This window comes from Crocodylus porosus, unplaced genomic scaffold (assembly GCF_001723895.1).
Source record: "Crocodylus porosus isolate Cpor-Errol unplaced genomic scaffold, CroPor_comp1, whole genome shotgun sequence".
In the NCBI taxonomy this organism is placed as follows: Eukaryota; Metazoa; Chordata; order Crocodylia; family Crocodylidae; genus Crocodylus; species Crocodylus porosus.
In genome coordinates, this window is record NW_017728909.1 from 9,950,107 (window position 1) to 9,971,461 (window position 21,355).

At 45.1% G+C, this 21,355-nt stretch overlaps 1 long non-coding RNA gene across 1 annotated transcript in view; it reads right to left on the bottom strand.

Annotated features, from left to right (window-relative positions):
- Window positions 1-9,259: 9,259 nt before the first annotated feature.
- Window positions 9,260-21,355, bottom strand: part of LOC109307731 — an 18,834-nt gene continuing 6,738 nt past the window's right edge. The window contains exon 3 of the long non-coding RNA XR_002100344.1: window positions 9,260-9,273. This is a non-coding gene — a long non-coding RNA (uncharacterized LOC109307731). The remainder of the gene's footprint in view (window positions 9,274-21,355) is intronic.

Here is a 21,355-nt window from a genome sequence, read left to right on the forward strand (position 1 = left end):
CCACAGTCCCCCAGTTTCTTGATGAGAACGGGGTGAGAGACAGTGTCGAAGGCCTTCCAGAAGTCCAGGAAGACTATGTCCACTGCTATCCCTAAGGATTTGGTGACCTGGTCGTAGAAGACCACCGGGTTGGGCTGACAGGACCTGCCTCTAATGAACCTGTGTTGGTTGCCCCTAAGCATAATCTCCCCTGCTGGCCCCTCGTGGACATGTGCCAGAATAATTCTCTCAAAAAGCTTACCCAGGATCGAGGTAAGACTAACTGGCCTATAGTTTCCTGGGTCCTCCTTTCTCTCTTTTTTGAAGATGGGAACCACGCTGGCCCTCTTCCAGTCCTCTGGGACCACACCAGAGCACCACGAGTGCTCGTACAGCCGTGCCAGGGGTCCCGCAATGACCTCAGCTAATTCCCTCAGCACTCGGGGGTGGAGATTGTCCGAACCAGCTGATTTGAATACATCCAGTCCCTCCAGAAGTTCCCTGACTAGATCCTCCCTGACCCTCGGTCTAGGTGCACCTCCCCTGGGGTCTAAGGGGGGCCCAGAGTGGGGGCTGATCTGGGAAATGGAGGCAAAGAAATCCAACTGGACTGAACCAGAAACCAACCAAAATGACCCAGACTGGACAGTGAGGGGTCTTTTCCACCTTTTTCTTATACTTTTCCAGCCCCTCATCACCACGTTTGACATTATCCAATCATGTGCTGCCACCCAAGCTGTTTATTACATCCTGTTACTTCTCTTTGCTTGTTGTTCACCTTGACCTCATGATTTTTCTCACCGTTTCATAATTGCCACTGAGCATGCTTGCTCCTCCTAAGTAGGTCACAAGTTCGAACAGTGACCCTTTCTGGAGGGCTCGTAGACCAGTGTGCATGCTCAGGCTCAAGTTCAACAGCACCAAACAAAACTCTGTCTACACATCCAGCAAGAAGACACCTTTGATCTGGATTAGAGAGGTGCTGGACACTCAGAATTCCAGTGAGAGTCAAAGATAGCGAGAGGTGCTCAGCAAGTCTGAGGAATTGGCCACTTTTACACAATTTGGCTTTAAAGTTTCTATAAAATAGGAACACAGACACCTGTCTGTCTTCTGTAAAGACATGTAAATGATCAATATTATAAGACCAGTGAGGATGCTTCAAAATCACATACTTCCGAGGTCAAAGAGTAGAGGCTAAGTAATTTTGTTCCATGTCACTAGTCTGAAGATCTCTCTGTAAAAATAAACAGCAATGTTTTGCATAAAAGGGGGCAGCAGAAAAACAAGTTAATTCATATTATTTTCACCCTGTATAATTCCAAGGAGCCTCACTTATACCTCCAGACAGACTGTCCAGTGGCTCAGCTGAAAGCACATTTAGTTGACTAGACAATATAAATAGTCCCAAATCAATTTGCAGGGTATTCTCATGCATAAAAATAAAACCTATTGCCTAAACTTCAATGCTGGATAGAACTGAGGTACCATGTCTGACTGGCCCTGAATGTCTCAATTTGGGCCCGACACTAATAGAATTTCTTATGAGTTCTATTTGAGGGGGCAGTTGGGGTGTTAGGGGAGTGATCTGGGCTTAGAGAGGGTGATTTGGGGATCAGAGCAGCAGCCTGGCAGCTCCCCACCCATCCACTCCCACCTTACCCCTCCCTCTTCCCCCTCCAGTCCTACTCTCCTCACCCCTTCCCCATGCCCCGCTTCCCTGGCTCCTCTACCTCCTTCATCCCTTTTTTTCTCTTGCTTCCCCCCCCCCTTTTTATAGTCTTATACAATGGGTGAGAGTATGGAATGAAGGCTTTATGGGGGCAAATTAAATATTTTAAATGTATTTATTGGTATATTACAACTGCAGTTTGGGCACTGGGATTTTATGGCACTGACATTGGTTGCCAAGTTCCTGTCTTAGCCTCCCTCTACCTAATCCAGGTTTGAAACAGATGAGGGAGAGGAAGGGGTGGGAGAGAATGTGACTGATGCTGGGGAATGGAGTAATGTTGGGGCAGGACTAGCTTTGACCAGCCGTAACAACAGTGCCCACTACACTGGCGATGGGGCTGCAGGGGTGTATGTGTTGGGCAGGGACATAGTCCCTTGTTTGGAGGATAGGGAGTAGAGTGCTGCTGAGTGCACCATACCAGCCCAAGGTGCACTGGGCACTTGAGCAGACCTTGACTCCCTCACTTGACCTTTATGGCCTTTTGCACACGAGACCTATATATTTCTTCAGATAAAGCACTATAACACAAGCCCCTTCTTTATACAAAAGCTTCAGTGTCCTAGGGAGAACTCAAAAGGATTAAGGTTATCAAGGTCTATCATTAAGGTGCATGATTTAGTCCAGGACTGTCCAACTGGTGGCCCATGGGCCCAGCAGGTGACCTATGAGCCCTGGTGGCTGCCTGTCCCGCTGACATGGGTTGGGAGACCATGCACCACCAGCACGACCTGGGAGGTGTGCGATGGGGGCATAATATGTTGCCCACATGTTACGCAGCCCAGGGACCACATACTGGCACTCTGTGCAGCCCCTGACCTAGTTAGACAGCCTTAGTCAATTGAGTGCAAGGCCAGGGTCAGGAGCAAGGAGCTGTTTTTATTTTGTGCTAACAAACAAAACCAAACCCCTTCTGTCCTGTCCTGGACACTACGGGAGAGGAGCCCTTCTCATAGCAAGCAGTTGTTTGCACAGCTTTCCTCCTTCTCTTCTCTTTACCCTTCTGGGGGTTTTTTAAAGCTCCTAGCAGGACTCTCTCTCTCTCTGCCCATCCAAATGCTACAGGGCGGATTGTCCCCTCTTAAAGGAGCAGACCACCCCAATACACTGTTGGTCTATATAGTTATGCTCTTTATAATAAGAAAGGGGATTTCCAGTTTGTTATTTACTGACATTGCTCTAGCACCTGGATCTCATGTACCAGGGCCCCATTGAACACAGAACAATAAAGATGCAAAGAACTTGCAAGTTGAGTAAATCTAGTTTGCTTCTGTAACTGGCCATGCTAACAGAAGAGGAACGGTATCACACTTCTGTTTTATCATCACACTGATCTGTGCCCATTCATGCTGGAGTTGTTCTTTTTTGATGTGTAGTTCTGTGTTCTGTCATGCAACAGAGTATTTTGTTCCACTCTTTCAAGACAAGATGTTTCCCTGAGTAATATTTCCAAGTGCTTAACCTGGAGACACTCATGCATTCAGATGGGTAAAGCATTCCTGGCTCCATCTTCAGTGACTTTCAGCAAATGAGACTCTGCTGCTTCTCTGAGCACTGCCTCACAGGTGACATGACCTTCTGGGATCACAAAAATAGTTAGAGAGGGTTTTTTTTCCATTAGATCACCTAGCCAGTTACGTCTTGGGGCAGGTTCATTTGCAGCAGCTTGCATTCTTCTGATTTGTCCAAATTTGTTTGAAATGTTTCAGGCAATATGACTGTCATTGTGGGCATGTGAATTAGCATCTGCACTAGAAATATACCTTGGTCGCAGACATTGGTGGCTGGCGGTTGCATTAGGTGCCTTGGTGAATCTGGATTTGCACTGGTGTGTGTAGCTTGTCACAGTTTCAAGCTGCACCTATGCAAATTGTAGGCTTGCCTTTCTGTGCTAAGGAATCGCACTGGTTCAGCTACTCCAGCTATAACTGAAAGCCCAGTGTAAACAAAGCCTCAGTTTCATTTACTTCAAAGTCATTCTCCTGCGAACCGTGCTCACTAATTCCTCCCCCCACCCTTAACAGTGACGCCTTTCAAAAAGCTGGACCCCTATGAATATGCCAGTTATGGCATAGCACTTTGCCTCTTCGTGCTCTTTGCTAAACAAGTCTTCTTGCTTACAGAAGAAGCTAATCTCCTACAGGTTTTGTGAAGCCAGACCACATTCTTCCACGGCATTATCCTCTATTGATATCCCTGCTTGATTTCTGTTGAGTGCTCTTTGTTGAAGGCAACCCTCTCATATTTCTCCTAAGCTAATTTCTTATGCCACATCATTCAGATTCAATATGCCTTCTGCTTTTTAGAGGCAGTAAAAGCGACCAAGAAGAACATATTGCAGCTAGATAACCAGTTAAATGGTGCCACAACTAAAGGTCCTGTTAGCTGCAAATTTACTTTACCACAGAATCCACAGCCCATAATCCTTAAATGAATGCCTTTGATTGTGAATGAATATTTACAGTGGACCCTGCCAGCAATCTGGAAACCTGCAGCGGGCCTCATGTCCACCGCTAAATTGCATGGCAAGTGTTCATGACTTCTTATCAAGCACATGTTCTGCTAGTGCAATGTTTAGACTGCAGCTCTTAGGGCTACTGTGTGTCTGACAAGTAAATCCCTGAATTCCTGGGAAATGTTAGTTCCTCTTAAGGCTGTCACACAGCAAGGAGAGTTGCAGTGTGTACCTGCCTCCAGGCATCCCCATCAGCAGCAGGATTTTTAGAATGCTTTGAACCACCCGCCCTCTCTCGTTGTGCCTCTCTGTTCCCATGATCGGTTGACTCTTAGCCAAGGAGGGTTCGTTACCTATGACCCTTTCTAGCAGAGACTGCTCCCATTGTTCCTTTTGACCCATCTGAGCCAATCTCATTATATTTGCTTTTGTCACAAGACCTCTGTCTTGTCCTAGTCACCAGAAGACTCTTCATTCAGCATGCTGTCTCTGCCTCTGGATTCCTCTTTCTAGCTGGTAAGCATCTGCTATTGCTCCTCTGCAACACCCGGATCTTTGTCCCATGGTACTGACATGGACTTTGCCTTTAGACTTCACCCTTAGAAGAATGGAGGGAGGAAGAAGTTGCTTCACTTCTTTGCACCCAGCAACGAGAAATAAAGATTATCCTCTGAAAACATGCGACTTCCCCTCCCTGGTTTGTAGTGGACCAGCTGCCTTTCCTACCCCTCAAACTTTCTGATGTTCCTCTGCCTAAAGTTTGTTTGAGCTAGACTGGAACTCCCTGCAAGCTTAGGTGGGACTTTTTAAGTGAATGAGGACTTTTTAGGGGAATGAGGTTCCTTATCAACACACTTTAAATCTATGTAGCTGACTGGCCCGATCCCTGCAGTAAGAGTGTGTGTTGGGGGGAGGGCGGGGGTCTCCAGAAAACCTACACTTGTTTGAATCTAGCTAGCAGAGGTCACAAGAGTAGCAAGGACATGGTGGCACAAGCTCTAGCCCTGGGTTACCAGCCACAGTACCACCTGCCAGGAGCCCTGAATCTATACTTCAGTTGCAACTTATGCAAAAGCCTATGTGTCTTCATTACTGTTGCCTGTGCTAGTTAAAGATGTTGTGGGTTTCCCCGCTCACATTGGGATCACACCTTCCCCTTGCAGTATACACACACAATTAATAACTGTCCAGCAGAAATATCATTTCTGGAGGGGATGCATTTTCTGAGAGGATTACAGTTTCTATGGTACTGTTTTAGAAGGGTGGAATTAAATATAGGCCAAAGATTATAAAAGCTACTTCATCTTCACTGCATGCTGAGGTTTTCTAGAGCACTCAGGCTGTTGACACTGAGGTTTCTGTGCCTTTCAGGCCTTGTTAAAGAAAGTGTTTTGGAGAGGTTGGGGTTTTTTAGAAATGAATTAGAATAGTCATATTCATTGAATCTCCAAGGAGCCATTGATAGTTTATTTCTTCATATATTTCACAAGATAGTCTGATGTCCTTACTGTGTTGAGGCAGATTGACCACAAGTAGTCCCATTGCCTCCATTAGGACTATTTAAGGATATGATACTAGTACTGTGAGGAACGGTACCCAAATCTGGACATTTGACATTGAATCAGCATAGTCTGGTGGTACACAGGATGGCAGCAGAGAAGTGCCAAGTCCTACTCCTTGCCCAGGTGTCTTTTTACCATATGGACTCTGGCAAATTATTTTAAAGCTTACATTTCCAAAAGTGGCCACTAATCAAGACTTCCAGAGCTTGACTTTTATTGTTGCTGAATGCACACAAAGCCAACTGATGTCCATGTGAGCTGCAGGTGCTTAACACCTGTGAAACTTGGATTTTGTATGTCAGGCTGGACTCAGACATGCTGGTCTTTATTTCTTTGTGCAATATATTTCTCAGCATGCAAGGTTTTGTTAAGAACTTAATTAATTATTAGTTAACTGCTTTGCATGTGCTTAGTACTGTGTTAACTATGCTTGTTGCTGTTTTGCATGCAGACTTCGGGGTTGTAATTTCTTGCTAGAATGTCTTTCTTTTACTGCATCGAAAACCTTCTTCCTTTGTCTTTTGGACCTAATTCTTGATTTCAACAAATGTTCAGTTGATCCTTGGCTGTGAATTACTATGCTTAGTGTCATCCATATTAAAGTGCATGGCTAATATTTTAAACTACAAGCCATACCTTATCATGCTATCTTTCTTTCATTTAAAGCAAGATAGACATATGTAAGCTTAGGCCTTAGAAACAGAACAAGTCCATCCTACAGGCTAGCAGCTCTCTGAGAGTACTTGTTGTTCCCTAGAATCACTGCTTTCATTTAATTTGTCCTACCCCTAAAACACCCTCAGGCATGACAATGCTGCTAGCACAATACTTCTGAGAGGTCTGAAGCCTCCTTTTTTTCTCAGTGAGATGTTAGCTTGGCTATTTATTGAAATGTTAGCATTGTTAGCTATTTCATTACACACACATTTGCACAATTTAGCGTGATGATTCAGGTACAGGTAGATGAACAAGTTATATGAGGTTAAAGGAGAGTGAGGGAATTTCTCATGTGTCAGCTGCTCCACAGTAACTGTTGTCCATGTATATTTCTGTCCCACAGCAGGTGAAAGCTAGAGAGTTGCAGCATCTCTAGGAAGTAAGGGGCTTGTTACATGGTAATTTGGGGGAGGTCCTGGAACTCTTAACCCCTGGACTGTCCTCACATTAATACCTTAAAGTGATTTTAAGGATTTATTATGCAGCTCAAAGTTAGGCCACTCCAGGGCAGGATTATCTTTGATCCACACTACCCAGTCCTTGTTCCATTTAGGTGTGGCCACTCCCCACAGATGCACGGCCCAAATTGAAGTCCTCCAGTATCCCAGGATCTCTCACACCACCCCTAGAGCAGGGATAAAAGCCTGTCCTAGCTCACCGGCCCTCTAGTGGCAAGCCACAGCTGTGCGGGGGACAGTCAAAGAAGGTTTCTAGACTAAGGGTGCGACTGCTACAAACTCCAAGCTAGCATTAACACTGATCGGCATTTGTGCAGCTCACAGTGTAAGTTATAACAAGGCCCTAAGGCTTTTGCCACCATCCAGCAGCTGGTAGAAGACACATGGAGATACTCCTATGCCTCCTGCTGGTGGTAGCAGCCCCTTTAGCAGTTGGTGCCTTCCCACGGTGCACTTTTCATTCCCACGGGCCCAGCTGCTGCCATGGGACTACATGGAGCCACCAGGAACATGTGGGTGTGAATGTGCTCTGCTCACTTACCAATGGTGGCTGCTGTCTGCGGCCAGAGCTTCTGGTAGCAGGGGCAGGTAAGAACAGACAAGGCCACGAGGACAGGCAGATGGAGATCAAAGGAGGGGAACCAGAAGAGGGATTTTCTGTACTCATCTGCTATCAAAAGCAAAGCAGAAGTGGGCTTTTAAACAGAATTTAAAAATTGGAGGGAACAGGGGCTTTATGGGTGAATTCAGGGAAGTGCTGTCATACATCTGGTGATGTGCAGTCATTGTTTAAAAGGCTGACAAATAGACTGATGAGGATGAGAGCACAGACAGGGCCATGGGGGTGGAGAGGGAGAGGAGGATATGAAAGTCCAGCAGGAAGGATGTCACTGAGTTGCCAACACCTTGAGGGTAATGCTCGCCGAGCTCGGCATCTGCGTCCTTTTAGGGTCTCTTGCCGGGCCTTAGGGGTTTTTCTCTCTCTCCTCACAAGGAGGAACTGTCACGGTCCTTAACCTGCTTCACCTGCCATGACTGTGATGGAATTAATAATAGGAGGAAATAGGCTAACAACCATCACTGTTCTCCTGCAAAGGGGTAAGCGGTAACCCGCCCATTCAAGTTGGTCTTGTATCATGATTTACTGTGCAGTATAGGGCCTTAAGGGCCAAGTTTGGGAGCTCCTCTACCCCTACACTCCTGCCCCATACCTCTGGATATTTTCAGTCACTATCAAAGCTGCGCCCCAGTATCATGGCTGTAAGTGCTGGCCTTGGCTCCTGGTATCTCCTGGAGTCCATCTTCTATCGATATAAGAAAAGGTGAGCAGATAGGCTGCTTCTCACCTATCTGCCACTGGACATGCTCTCTCCTCAGCTCACTGCTGGATCTGGTTTCCTGGAAGCTTGTAAGGCGTCCACCCAGTTCCTGGAGTCAGTCACCAGCTGTCTCCATTGCACAGCTGGGGCTGCTCCCTTCCGCTATAACGGAGAAAGGCTTGCAATCAGCTGGCTCCTGCCTCACTCGAGAGGCTTCTAAGGAGCCACAGCCATGTCTCCACCAGGACTTCTGGCTTGAGTTGATGGCCCTTTGGAGCACTGGTTCCCAGCTCTGCTGCTCATCTCCGTGCTGCTGGGAATGAGTGGGGACACTGTCTTGGCTCTGTTGCTCCAGTGCTGGGGCCAGGCATCTGGTAAGTCTCGGGGCACCAGACAGCCGAGGCAGGATGGTGAGTGGGTTTTTTCCCCACCCTTCTCCCCAGCTCTGCCACAAAGGATTAGGAAGGAGGAAAAGATACATATCAAGTTTTGAAGAAAGTACCTGTTACTTTAAAATAGGATGTTATAGCAGATGGGGAGCCAGTAGGAAGCTCAAAGTGACGTGATCAAATCAATAAGCAGAGTGGATAAGTAGAGAGGCTGTGTTTTGTCTAAACTGAAATGGGACAACGCGTGTTGTGGAGAGGAGACTGTTGCAACCATCAAGGTAGGATACAGTAAGGACCCGAGGAAAACATTTGACGATGGGAAGGGAAATTTTAAAATTTCTACAAATCTTGGAGCTATTGCAGAGGAAGAAGTGGCTGAATTTGGGCATGCCCTGGATGAGTCAGGAGAAAGGGAGGAGTCAGAAATAGCCCCCTGCTGCATGGGAGGAAGGTCCTGATGTCAACAGTGACAAAGAGGAGGTGAATGGAGGTTTGTGGGGTAAAGTCAGGAGTATGGGCATGTTTTTAGTGAGACAGCAAAAGGAGATTTTGGAAGAGATGCTGAGGATGTTACCTAAGCAGACAAGGTTCTTTGGGTAAATGTGACACCTGATAGCTGTAAAAGCTTGGCCAGACCTACACATGTAGTTTAAATTGTTAAACTGCTAAAATAACACCTTTTGTACAAAACTGCAAGATTGTGTCTGGGACCATGTGAAAGAAAGCAATCCCAAATTGATTATCGCATCTCCTGTGTTACATCTTCTGTGTTAATTGCAAACATACCCAGTGTTCATTATCCTAAATCAGTCTAACACAAAACTAACTCACACCTATTGTCCCCAGCGGCCTTTGATCCTCACTACCTCACATTTGCATTCCTTAATTCATTGTAACATCTTCCCTTAGTCAAGACATATATCTCTCAAAACAGGCATTCAATGTCTGTCAGATATCTCCATAAGCCACTTGATGCAGCTCCATTGTTAAAATGACTACAGAAAGATAGTATTCTGTAATTGACTTCCTAAAGTTATCTCATTCAATCAATACCCATCCCATTTAATTCCAAAACTGATCAAAATTTTGCGACCTTCACAACCACACAAACAGGATACAATTGTAATATGTTAATTCCATCCTTGCCTGCTTTGTTCAGACTTTGATTCACCAACTGTCAAGAAAGACTGCTTTGAAGCTATACAACTGAACAAGTATAAGAAGGAAAGAGTTGCCAGTAGATGGTGGGCATTTTCTCCAGGGGAAAAAGGGACACCATAACCTGTCCCCGGCTGGACTAAGGTTACAGATCCATGCTTTGAGAACCAGATCCATGACTTGAACCGGCTTTTGGCCTGCATAAGAAAAGAATCTCCTGCAGCTAATACGAGGACTGTGTGGCAATATAGCTCATTTATTGACTATTAAGAAACAGCCTTTTTTTCTGTTGTTTAGTTGTATAGCTTGTTGGTAGTTATCAAAGCAAGCCTTTCTGCTATTAATCAGCCGAGTGCTGTGTCAATTCTTCAAGCACTAGGTTACAAATCCAGTTTCTAAGTGCAACAGTCTTTTATTAGATCAACTAAATAGTTAGAAAAATTGCTCTTTGCAAGCTTCCAGGCATAAACACCCTTTTTCAGGCACACCTGCCTCTTGAGTGAGCAGGAGGGATGTTTATTTCCTGCTAGTTTTTGACTAGGCTGTGTTCTACGCCATGAACAGTTTTATCTGTCTGCTGAAACACTGTCTGTCTTCAGTCACGGGTCTGGCATCCTCCAGTGTTAGTCCCCAGTTCTTTAGCAGACACATCCATTTATTCAGAACCTGTGGTACATGTGGCGAGACATGGCTTGCGGAGTCCTACCGCCTGAAAACATGTATAGGCCAGTTCCCAGACTGGTCTGTGCTTACAGCGGTGCCTCTGTTGTCTGACGTCCTTGCTTCTGAGCCTCCGCTAATGTTGTCTGTTAAAAGATGTGCATAGTACACATGCCAGTTGGTTTCACTGGAAGAGAGGTTAGGAAATGAGGGTGGTTTACCGTACAGTCCAGGTACAGAGGAGTTCGTAAAACAGGAAATGAGGGCAAAGCAGGGTGACAAAGCAAGAAAGATGCCAGATGGAGAGAGATCGGGGTGACTTCTTGATATATTTTGGGTATGACGTGGTTCATAACAAGTATTTAGAGCTATGTGCCATAATGAATAATGCATGTGGCCTCGAGGACATGGTTAGCAGGTTTCCAGGGTTATTTTTTGGCATCATTAACCACTAAAGCCCTTAGATCAACATCTTGTTGGCTGTGAATCAGACAGGTAAATGCCAACATAAACTCAAGGTTTAATTGAGCCCAAATATTTTTTTTACTGTTAGGCATTTAAATGGTAGTTTACATGTCTTTATTAGCTCAATGAAAAACTGATCATGATCTGCCTATTAAAGCCTGAAAACAAGCAGTTGCCAACTTGCAAAATCTAAGGGAATGTTTTGCTAACATTAAATAAACTATTTAACACAAAGAAGTAAGTTGCCATGTGTTTCTCTATTCTAGTATGTAGAGAGCAGGCAGATGTGCTTCTTTTGCTATTCCAGAAGTCACTGGATGACATGAAAAGCCTGCTGAAGTCTGTCTGAATGACTGATCGCTTGCTACCCAAAGTAGGTTGTGCTTAGCCAATGGAACAGGTAGGTCCGGTAAGGACAGAAACTTCACTGGTGGTGAAGCAGTGCTTCCCATGCTGTTTCTGTGCTACTGTACAGGAGTAGATGTGTACCCTAAGTTGTCTTGTGTGGAAAGCCTGTAGTTCAGGAGGTTTCCAAGGGAATCAAAGACTATTTACTCATTTACATTCAGACATCCACATAGCTATATATTATATATCTATCTTAGACCAACTTCACATTCTTATGGCAGGGGCTTATACTGCATAAGCAAAACCCGTTCCATTTTATCTAGGTGTTCTGCTGTCTACAACCATGGAAACAGTTAACATATCTTGCTGCCAAGACAGGACTGTCCTCCTGGAGTGAATTTTTCAGTAGTTAGTCCATTTTAGTGTTGATCTCCACCAGCAGTGTCCTTTCTAGTGTCTCCTCATCCTGCAGAGTAATAGGTCTGCCAGTATACACAGTGCTAGTGGGGAGCTAGAAGATTGGAGAGTCTGCATGCAAAAGTCCAACTGTTATATATAGGAGGGAACAGTGGCTGGTAGGGCATTATCTGTGAGAGCCCCACGGTTATGGGGCCTACTTCCTCCCCATGCTCTTTATACATCAGCTTCCACAGCGTGCTGTAAAACTTGCTCTTTCTCCCTGACTTGGGCAGAAATGGAGATCATAGAAAATTAGGGTTGGAAGAAGGGACCTCAGGAGCTCATCTAGTTTAACCCCCTGCTCAAAGCGGGACCACCCTCAACTAGATCATCCCAGCCAAAGCTTTGTCTCACCAAGTCTTGAAAACCCCCAAGGACAGAAAGTCCACAACCTCTCTGTTTAACCTGTTCCAGTGTTTTACTACCCCACTAGTGAAAACATTCTTCCTAATATCCAACCTAAACTTCCTTTGCTGCAACTTAAGACTGTTGCTCCTTGTTCTGTCATCTGCCACCACTGAGAACAGTCCAGCTCCATTCTCTTTCAAATCTCCCTTCAGATAGTTGAAGGCTGCTAATAAATCCCCTCTCAGTCTTCTCTTCTCCAAACTAAATAAGCTCAGTTCCCTCAGCCTCTCCTCAGAAGTCATGTGCTCCAGCCCCCAAACTATTTTTGTTGCCCTCCTCTGGACTCTCTCCAATTTGTCCACATCCTTTCTGTAGTGGGGGCCCAAAACTGAACACAGTACTACAGATGTGGCCTCACCAGTGCTGAACAGAGGAGAAGAAACACTTCCCTTGACCTGCTGGCAACAGTCCTACCAATGCAGCCCAGTATGGTGTTAGCTTTCTTGGCAACAACGGCACACTATGGGTTCATATTCAGCTTGTTCCCCCCAGGTTCTTTTCTGCAGATCTACTGGCCAACCAGTCAGCCCCCAGCCTGTACCGGTGCATGGGATTGTTCCGTCCAATACCTCAGGACTTTGTACTTGTCCTTGTTGAACCTCATGAGATTTATTTTGGCCTGATCCTCCAATTTGTCTAGGTTACTCTGGTTCCTAGCCCTACCCTCCTGCATATCTGGAAACTTGCTGATGGTGCACTGTATGCCATCTTCCAGGTCACTGATCAAGACACTGAACAAAAATGGCTCCAGGACCAACTGCTGGGGCACTCCACTTGATATCAGCTGCCAATTAGACATCAAGCCATTGATTACTACCCTCTGAGCTTAATGCTCCAGCCAGTTTTCTATCCACCTGAGAGTCCATTCATCCAGCCCGTACTTCCTTAACTTGCCTGCGAGAAAGTTGCGGGTGACCGTATCATAAGCCTTGTTTAAATCAAGGTATATCACATCCACTGGTCTACCTGCATCCACAGAGCCAGTCACCTTGTCATAGAAGGCAAGCAGGTTGGTCAGGCATGACTTGCGCTTGGTGAATCCATGCTGATTGTTCCTAATCACCTTCTTCTCCTCCAAGTGCTTAGAAATGGATTCCTTGAGGATCTGCTCCATGATTTTTCCAGGGACTGAGATGAGGCTGACTGCTCTGTAGTTCCCAGGATCCTCCTTCTTCCCTTTCTTAAATAAGGGCACTAATTTTGTCCTTATCCAATCATCCAGGACTTTTCCTTATCGCCGTGAGTTTTCAAAGATGATGGCCAGTGGTTCTGCAATCTCATTAGCCACCTCCCTCAGCACCCTTGGGTGTATCCCATCCAGCCCCATGGACTTGTATATGTCCAGCTTTTCTAAATAGTCCCTAACCTGTTCTTTCACTAATTATGTTTCATGTTCGGAGGTGATGGATCTAGGTAATTTCTGGTGTCTTTGGCCGCTCTAGTGGAATTGACAGGGCTGGTTGTTTATTTATAGCTGAACCTACCAAGGGACTTCAGTGTCGCAGGGCTCAGAATTGTAGTACTTAACTTGGAGGTAGTTTTGCTGCCTAGTGGAACCTTAGCCCTCCCCGTAGTCACCCACGCTCCCTATACACTGTATGGGGAGATCTGGGTGCTTAAGAAAGGGATGACAGAAATCCACCACCTAAGCCAGCTGGTAGAAAATGCCAGAGAAGGACGTAGTGGCACTAAGTAGCTTGTCCCTGGGCCAATGTAGCATCAGTGGGCGCTAATTGTGACACCGCCACTACTGCACAGTAGCAATGAGCTCGTTGCATGGGACAAACTCGTTGCTACTGTGCGTTAGGGTCAAAAATGACCCATGCACCATTGGGACTGCACAGTGCCTGTGGGTACTGTGCAGTCATTTAGTACCAGCTGCATAGTCAAGGGCATGTATAGACATGCCCAGTTTTTATTTTCCGTAGAGTGTAGCAGCTTGAACAGGAATATCCTGCTGGTTATGTCAGCCTTTGGAGAGGTGGGTTTGGACCCTCTTAGGCAGAGGAAATAATCAAAGCTGTCCCCCAAGTTCTGGGGGTCTTCTCCATCCACTGGACAGTTCTATGAAAGGAGGACATCACAATCGCCATCCCCTCCTCCTCCAGGTCCATTGCCATGTTATAAAGGAAAAGTACCCCCTGCATTTTGTATGGAGCCCACTCCATGAGGTAAGCTACAGGATCAAGCGCCTCAGAGGATACAGGCAGGTTAGGTGGCAACCATAAGATTTTTTTGTGGATTTATGGATTTAGCATATCTAACATAACTGATGAGTGCTCCCAGAGCAGGAGCTGAACCGTCTCTGGATATGCCCTGCATAAATCCAAATGACATGCAGGGAACTGCGTCAACCTTGATTCTTGTCCCAAATATAAGCTAAACTAGGTCTGCTAGGCTGCTAACCTTTGAAACAAAGCTGCAACCACTAATACCCCTTCTCATCTAGTAGTCTAACAGCTAACATTCAACACCCAGCCAATTCACTTCCAGATGGCAATTTATGGAAGTAAAAAGGCTAAAATGCTACATGCCCTTCCTCCTGCTGGGGTGTCTCCAGATCAGTGACATTAATGGTCACATGCTTACCAGTAAAAAGGAAGAATAAATCATTCCCATAGTTAACTGACACTCTTTCTGTTCTCCATTGTGCAAGAACCATTTGACAATACAGGCAGTCCACAGACTTACAACTTAATTGGTTTCTGAAAACCATGTCTTAAGTCGAAACATTGTAACTCGGAACCAATTTTCTCATTTATAACATTGTTTCTTATGGGGGATTGGTCCCTGAACCAAGGCCTGATACCCTATTTTCACCAAAAATACCCCAACATTTTGTACTCAATCAATTATAGATGAGTAATATAGCTACATTAATGTATTTATATTGTAAATAGCAATCATATTGATTTGGAAGGACTTTCAGGTGACTTTACTGGACTTTTTGAAGGGCTCTTGGTTGGACTTTGTGAACAGTTGTTGGCTGGAGTCTTCTCAGGAGTCTTGGCTGCAGGTTTTTCTGGAGCCTTGTCTGCTTTCTTAAAGAAAGTGTCCAAGGAGATTTGGACAGATGTTCTCCAGGGAGATGAGCAGTGCAGAGAATTTGTTCGCTGGCATGGCATCACATCGGATCAAGCACTGTAAAGTTGAAACTGACATCAGAAAGTTGAAACAGGCAATTTATAAACGTTGTAAGTATGAAACATTGTAACTTGAAATGCTGTAAGTCGAGGACTGCCTGTATTAGAGATGACTGTTGATATGTATTTAGTATGTTCAGGAGACAAAATACCTGCACAGCAATTCCTGCACATAATGCTTTTCTGCTAAAATCCATCCTGGCACAGTCTGCTGACCCTAATTTTCGCTAATAAGAATAACTTAATCTACAGGTGCTTCCTATAAGAATGTGATTAACTTAATTGGCAGAGAAGGAGGACATGCAGAAGGGAGGAATAGAATAGAATAGAATAGTAGAATAGAAGTTTGGCATTTGCCCTGTTTCCTTAACCTAGACCAGTGATTCTCAACCAGGGTGCCAGGGCATCTTTCAAGAGTGCCGCAGGGTGCCACACAATGTTTGCAGGTAAGGTTCTTTGGGTAGGTGTGCATACCAAACAGTGCTAATGTGATTCACAAGGAAAACCCAGAGATTTCAAATATGATTCCATAGTAGTAAAATCACTCCATAGTATTAAAATGATTCCAAACTGTTGTGGTCTTTCTGATTTCTTTGTAGAAGAAGAATATATCTATTATTTTTTCCTAGTAAAAAAAAAGAATGAAAACTAAGAGCTGGCATTTTCCAAGGGGTACCCTGAGCCTAATGAGAGGTGCCTTGAACCTAACGAGCTTGAGAACCACAGGCCTATACTATGAGCAAGTGCAGGGTTTTGAAAGGTGGGTGTAAATGGTGTGACACATCATCACATATATCAACACATTTTTCTCTGTTAAAGAGGAACTAGAAGCTTTATACATATGATAGGAAGCTAGCATTATATTATTCAATTTAAGATCAGAGCAAAACAAATATAACTATTGGAACTATTGCACTAATTTGCTAGAGAATATATCAAGGGTTTTTTTTAAAGAAACACAGACTAGGGGAAAACTCATCAAAAGATATTGCGTCATTAGTCCTGCAGTCATTATAGTTAAATGTACATCTCATATTCAGATTAATAAAACAAAATCTAACTTTCTTGAGCATCTTGACGGTGCCTCCAGCACTGTACTTCAGTACCAATCACTTCTACACCAGAGTTAATATTACCACATCTTGAGTTAAGAGTGTTAGCTAAAGCTGTCTTTAGGGCTGTTGAACAGAAGAGAGGTTACCAGGAATGGCTTACAGGCAGTAACATGGCAGAAGAAATGATAGTTTGCACAGCAAAACATCAAAGCCATTTGCGACTGGTGGGCCTTCTCTAGCCGCTCTAGGGTGGCTCTGCTGTCCTTGCAATGGTCTTCGCCCCTTCCGGGCCTGTTTGTCACTGGGGTAGTTCTTCTTCCCGTGCTGCCAACCCCGCTCTCGTCTGCCACAACTTGCATGGGGCTAGTTCACGGGTCCCTCGGTAGCCCGGGCCCGGCCCAACGGTTGCTCACGGGGCTCTGCCACCCCTACACCCTGGCCTCACGCCTCCTGTGGTGTGTCGCCTTCTCATTCCCCAGGGTTGTCCCCGCGGGCCTCTGACACTGTTCCAGTTCTCAGACCCAAATACCGGTGGGGCACAACTACCCTGAAGTGTCATACACCCTCACCCTATCCTATAAGGGAACCTAAGCCATCACCTCTATTGGAACCTCACCACAAGCCACTCCATTGTGTGCACCTCTGTGCTTCGTGCCCCCCTCGGGGATGCTAGTGTCCTTACTACCCCTAACCGACCCTCCACCAGATTCCTGTCCAGGGATCCTTACGAGCAGGGAGGGCACTCCCCTCTGTCGACCACTAATTGCCCAGCTCGGGCCCCTCTGTCGGAGTCCGAAGACCTCGGCGACGATCCCTGATTACCTTCCAGCCGGGTTGTCCTCAGCTCTACTGTGTCATTATTCATGTGTAATTTTTACAACTTAGATAATTAAACCATAAATCTAGTAATGTCTCCCCCTCCCATCAATCTCAGCTGAGTTAACATCACCTTAGAAACAAAGTTTTGACCACAATTTCCAAGTGTCCATTAATGTGAAGTCCTCCATTTTAAGAAGTCCAGATTGGGAACATAGGACCTGACAGACCACGGTTCTGAACAGCTGAGAATCCACTTGAAGTTAATGGAAGATGGAGGTGCCCAAAGCCTCTACAAATTTGGTCTTAAATCTCAATATCTCAGATTGGATACTGAGATATTTAGGTATCAAGACCCAATGTGCATTCTTGAAAAAGGAGGCTCCTGTCTCTTTCTGCTTTAGTTTCTTCATATGTAAAATGGGGATAAAATGTGCAAGTCCCATGAGGGTATTGTGGTCAGGGCACTCCACAAGGATTTGAGTGACTGTCTCTGATCTAATTCAGACCATTTTTTGAATCTTGGTCCCTCACATCTCTAGGAAGAGCCTTAACCACCAGGATGTTTGGCTGCAGGGACACTGTCCTGGAGCTAAGCCACCTTTCTTGAAGAAAGTTTCACCCAGACAGGTCCATTTCTGTTAAATGTTTCACTTTGGATAAGTATTTTTGGTTCAATTCCTAGGAATATAGTTGAGAGAGGTAGCTAGCCATGTTAGTCTGAAGTCAGGCAGAAGGCATAGCGTCTTATAACATAAGGTGATGCTTACAAAGCTTATGCTTTTCTGAACAAGTTTGTCTCTAAGGTGCTACCTGACCTGCCTTCCACCAGAGTTCTGACTGAAATAGTCCTGGGAGGCTAAAAAGCTTATTGTTAATCCTCAGTTCAGTTAGTCCAGTTATTTAACTCTGTCTTCTTTTGCTTTTATGCTGTACATTGAAGTGTATTTACCATTAGCTGCTTTCATATAAGCATATTATTATATGAAATATATAAGAAGCTTTCCTTGAGAGGCCGGGATCCGTACTCTGCTTCTCAAACTGGTCTGTCCTCTTGGGTTACACATTCTCCTTCTCTCTGTCTTTATTCTTGTTCTACTCTGCCATCTAGCTGCTACTGTCTGCTCTACTCCTTGTTCCTTTCTGGCTATTAAAACTTGAGTTGTCTCCCCCCTTCAGGAAGCACCACTGGCTCAAAGCCACTTAATTGAACAAAATTTGATTGAATGTAGCCTTGTTGCAAGGACAAGGTTTATTTGAGCACAACCCTCGTCAGTACACAGCAAAGACTGAATTTCCTATTCATTCAGAAAAAAGTCTGGTGGACAAATAGTTGATACAAACAACTGACATGACTTAATAGGCCTCCTGGGGCTTAAGCAGTCGTTATAGTTAGATGATACATCTCTTAAGACAAAGACAGCTGCTGGGAGATGGGTCAATGCAAGTTACCTCCTTTCCAAGACCAGGTCTGCACTAAAACGTTTTGCTGGAATAGCTGTATCAGCTCACAGTGTATCTCCCAGTCAGCATAGCTCTGCTGGCAAAGGACCTTGTGATGGTTGGCTGATCTCAACCAGAGAAGTGTAGCAATGCCAGCATCTGCTGTGTCTCCACTAGGGGTCTCAGATTGGTATTTTGGCAGAGGCCCATTCTGTAGACAAGCCCAAAATACTGTCATACCAAGAGGGTTCCTGATTTGCACGCTTGTGTTCCTCAATACATATTGTCTAGCACGGTGCTTCCGAACTGTCATAAGCTGTTTACTTCTGAGTGTGCTTTCAGCTGAAATGACTGGCACAGATTTGTTTAAAAATGAAACCCTTCTCTATCTGCCATTCTCCTGTAATCGTAGAATGTACTGATAATACATGCATGTGATGTATACAGCTGGTAGGTTTTGCTGGGCTAGTAGCAAGCTCCAGTTAGTGGCTTCCAGTTTCATTTGGGTGTTTTAAACCCCAGGCACGTGTTCTTTTAATAGCAGGATGGGATCTGATCCCCAATCCCCCAACAATTGCCCATTGTCATGCCACATGTATGGCAGAAGGCACAATTTTGGGATTAGGGATCAGATCCCAATCACACCCTTTCCACTTGCCAGTGAAGGAGGATCATGATCCTGGGCTCTTCCTGCACTGGTAAGTTGAAAGCCAGGTGCACACCATCTGGTTTGAGACCTAAGGCTGTCTAACCCTGGACCAACAAGCAGCTGATTGTTAGTGAGCCCTGGGGTTTGAGAAAAAGTTGCAATTTGTAGATGTCTCAGGGTACCCCCCTCTCCCTTCTGTGGGAGCTGCAGGGCAAAGCAGAAAAAGTTGCTAGGTATGAAGGTCGCCAGTAACTCTAGAAAGCTAGTAACCCGCTCCCCCAAGCAGCACATTTTTGGCATTGGGACAGGGGCTGTCCTGATACTGCCCCCCTTCCCAATGCTGGTGCTGACAATCAGTGGATTGTCAATACTGGCCTGGGGATGTGACATGTCAATTTATGGCACCATACAAGTGAGCAATAAAGATGTTCCACGTATTTTGTAGAACATCTTTGTGGCTGGTTTGCCACTTTATGGCACCATACACTGGCTGAACATTTACTGTTACTATGTATGGTGCAAGTAACATACTAATTGCACCACAAATGTAACATGTGCCAGGCAGACAAGGTTCTTTGGGTGAATAGACTTCATTCCATCCAGGAAGAGCACACACCAACTGCAGAGACTTCCTCAGCCTGATGAAGGGTTTTTAAACCGGAAAGCTTGCTATAATTTTTTTTTTCCAACTATTTAAGTTGGTCTAATAAAACAGATCCTATTCACCCAAAGAACCTTGTCTCCCTATGTCCTGAGACCACCATGGCTACAACCTACACCCCTGTAACATGTGCCAGGGACTTTTGAGTTGTAGTATTAGATATTTGCTTATCAAATATCTGTTTCTGTTGTTCTGTGAGATTTGTGGATCAAAGAAAGCCATGTTATGGCTATGTGTGAAGGGAAAGAAAATAAGGAATGTTAATTCTTTTGCCTTGTGTATAACAGGATGTAGGATGTGCCTCTAAAAACAGAAATGATTGATTAAACTACACCTTTGCTTCTCCTTTTCTAGGTAGCTTATGGGGAGGGCCAGACTGATATATAAGTATCACTGTGTGCATCTAATGATGTCTACAGGTAGGTTCAAAGCAGGAATCTGCCAATAATGAGCAACTTTAACATTCAAATTGCACTAACATCCGCATGCACTAGGACATTCCTTTGAAATAGGATGTGCCATAACATTGGCCAGTGTAGAATTTGTTGTGCAAATGTGGGGGCCTATGGTCAACCCACTGGCAAGCCTGATCTCCTTACTAGGTTTCTGGTTGTAGCCATGTTGATCTAAGGACATAGGCAGGTAAGGTTCTTTGAGTAGATGTGATATCTTTTATTAAACCAACTGAGTAGTTGAAAAAAAGTTCTTAGCAAGCTTTTGGGCACAGTCACCCTTCTTCAAGCATAGGGGTCTCTGCTGATCTCCTTACAAGACTTTCAGATTCTTTTTTCACTTCTGGGTGGATAAACAGCTGGAAAAAAAACTGACCCTCATAAAATTGAGAGCATTGACCGTGCTTGAGCTTGCTTATTGAGTGCTCCCAAGAACCACTGAATATATAAAAAATTATTGCACTATTGAAACTTAAGAATCTTTGCTGACAGAGAACATGCATCTTTCCCAGCCCAGAAGTAGTTGTTGAGGCAGGAGCTCTGGAGTCCTGACCAGAGCTGCTGCTTTTACCAGGCTGGGCTAGGGCAGTTATGTGCTCTTGGCCCAGGCTGGAATAGGGCCACAGCTGGAAGGTAAGTGATGGGGTGGGGGGAGATGAGGCTGTGGGAGAAGGAAATGGTGGGAGGGGAAGACAGGCAGGAGCAGAAGTGGCTGGAAGCAAGGGTGGCCAGGCCTAAGGAGCGGGCAGCATGGGGAGGGTGGGTGCCAGGTGCTGCAGGCATGGAGAGAGGCAGGCAGCTGTGTGGGGGCAGGGACCAGTGATGGATGCAGTGTTGCCAACTGTCATAGTTTTTGGTGTTGTTCTTAAAGTCTATGGTTTGGGAATGTGAAAAACTTCGCTCTTTCTTTTATCAATCTATATACATATAAATATAGATAAAAGAGCGAAGTTTTTCACATTCCCGAAGACGTTTAAGAACAGCACCCAAAATCATGAGAGTTGGCAATACGGCGAGACTGAATCCA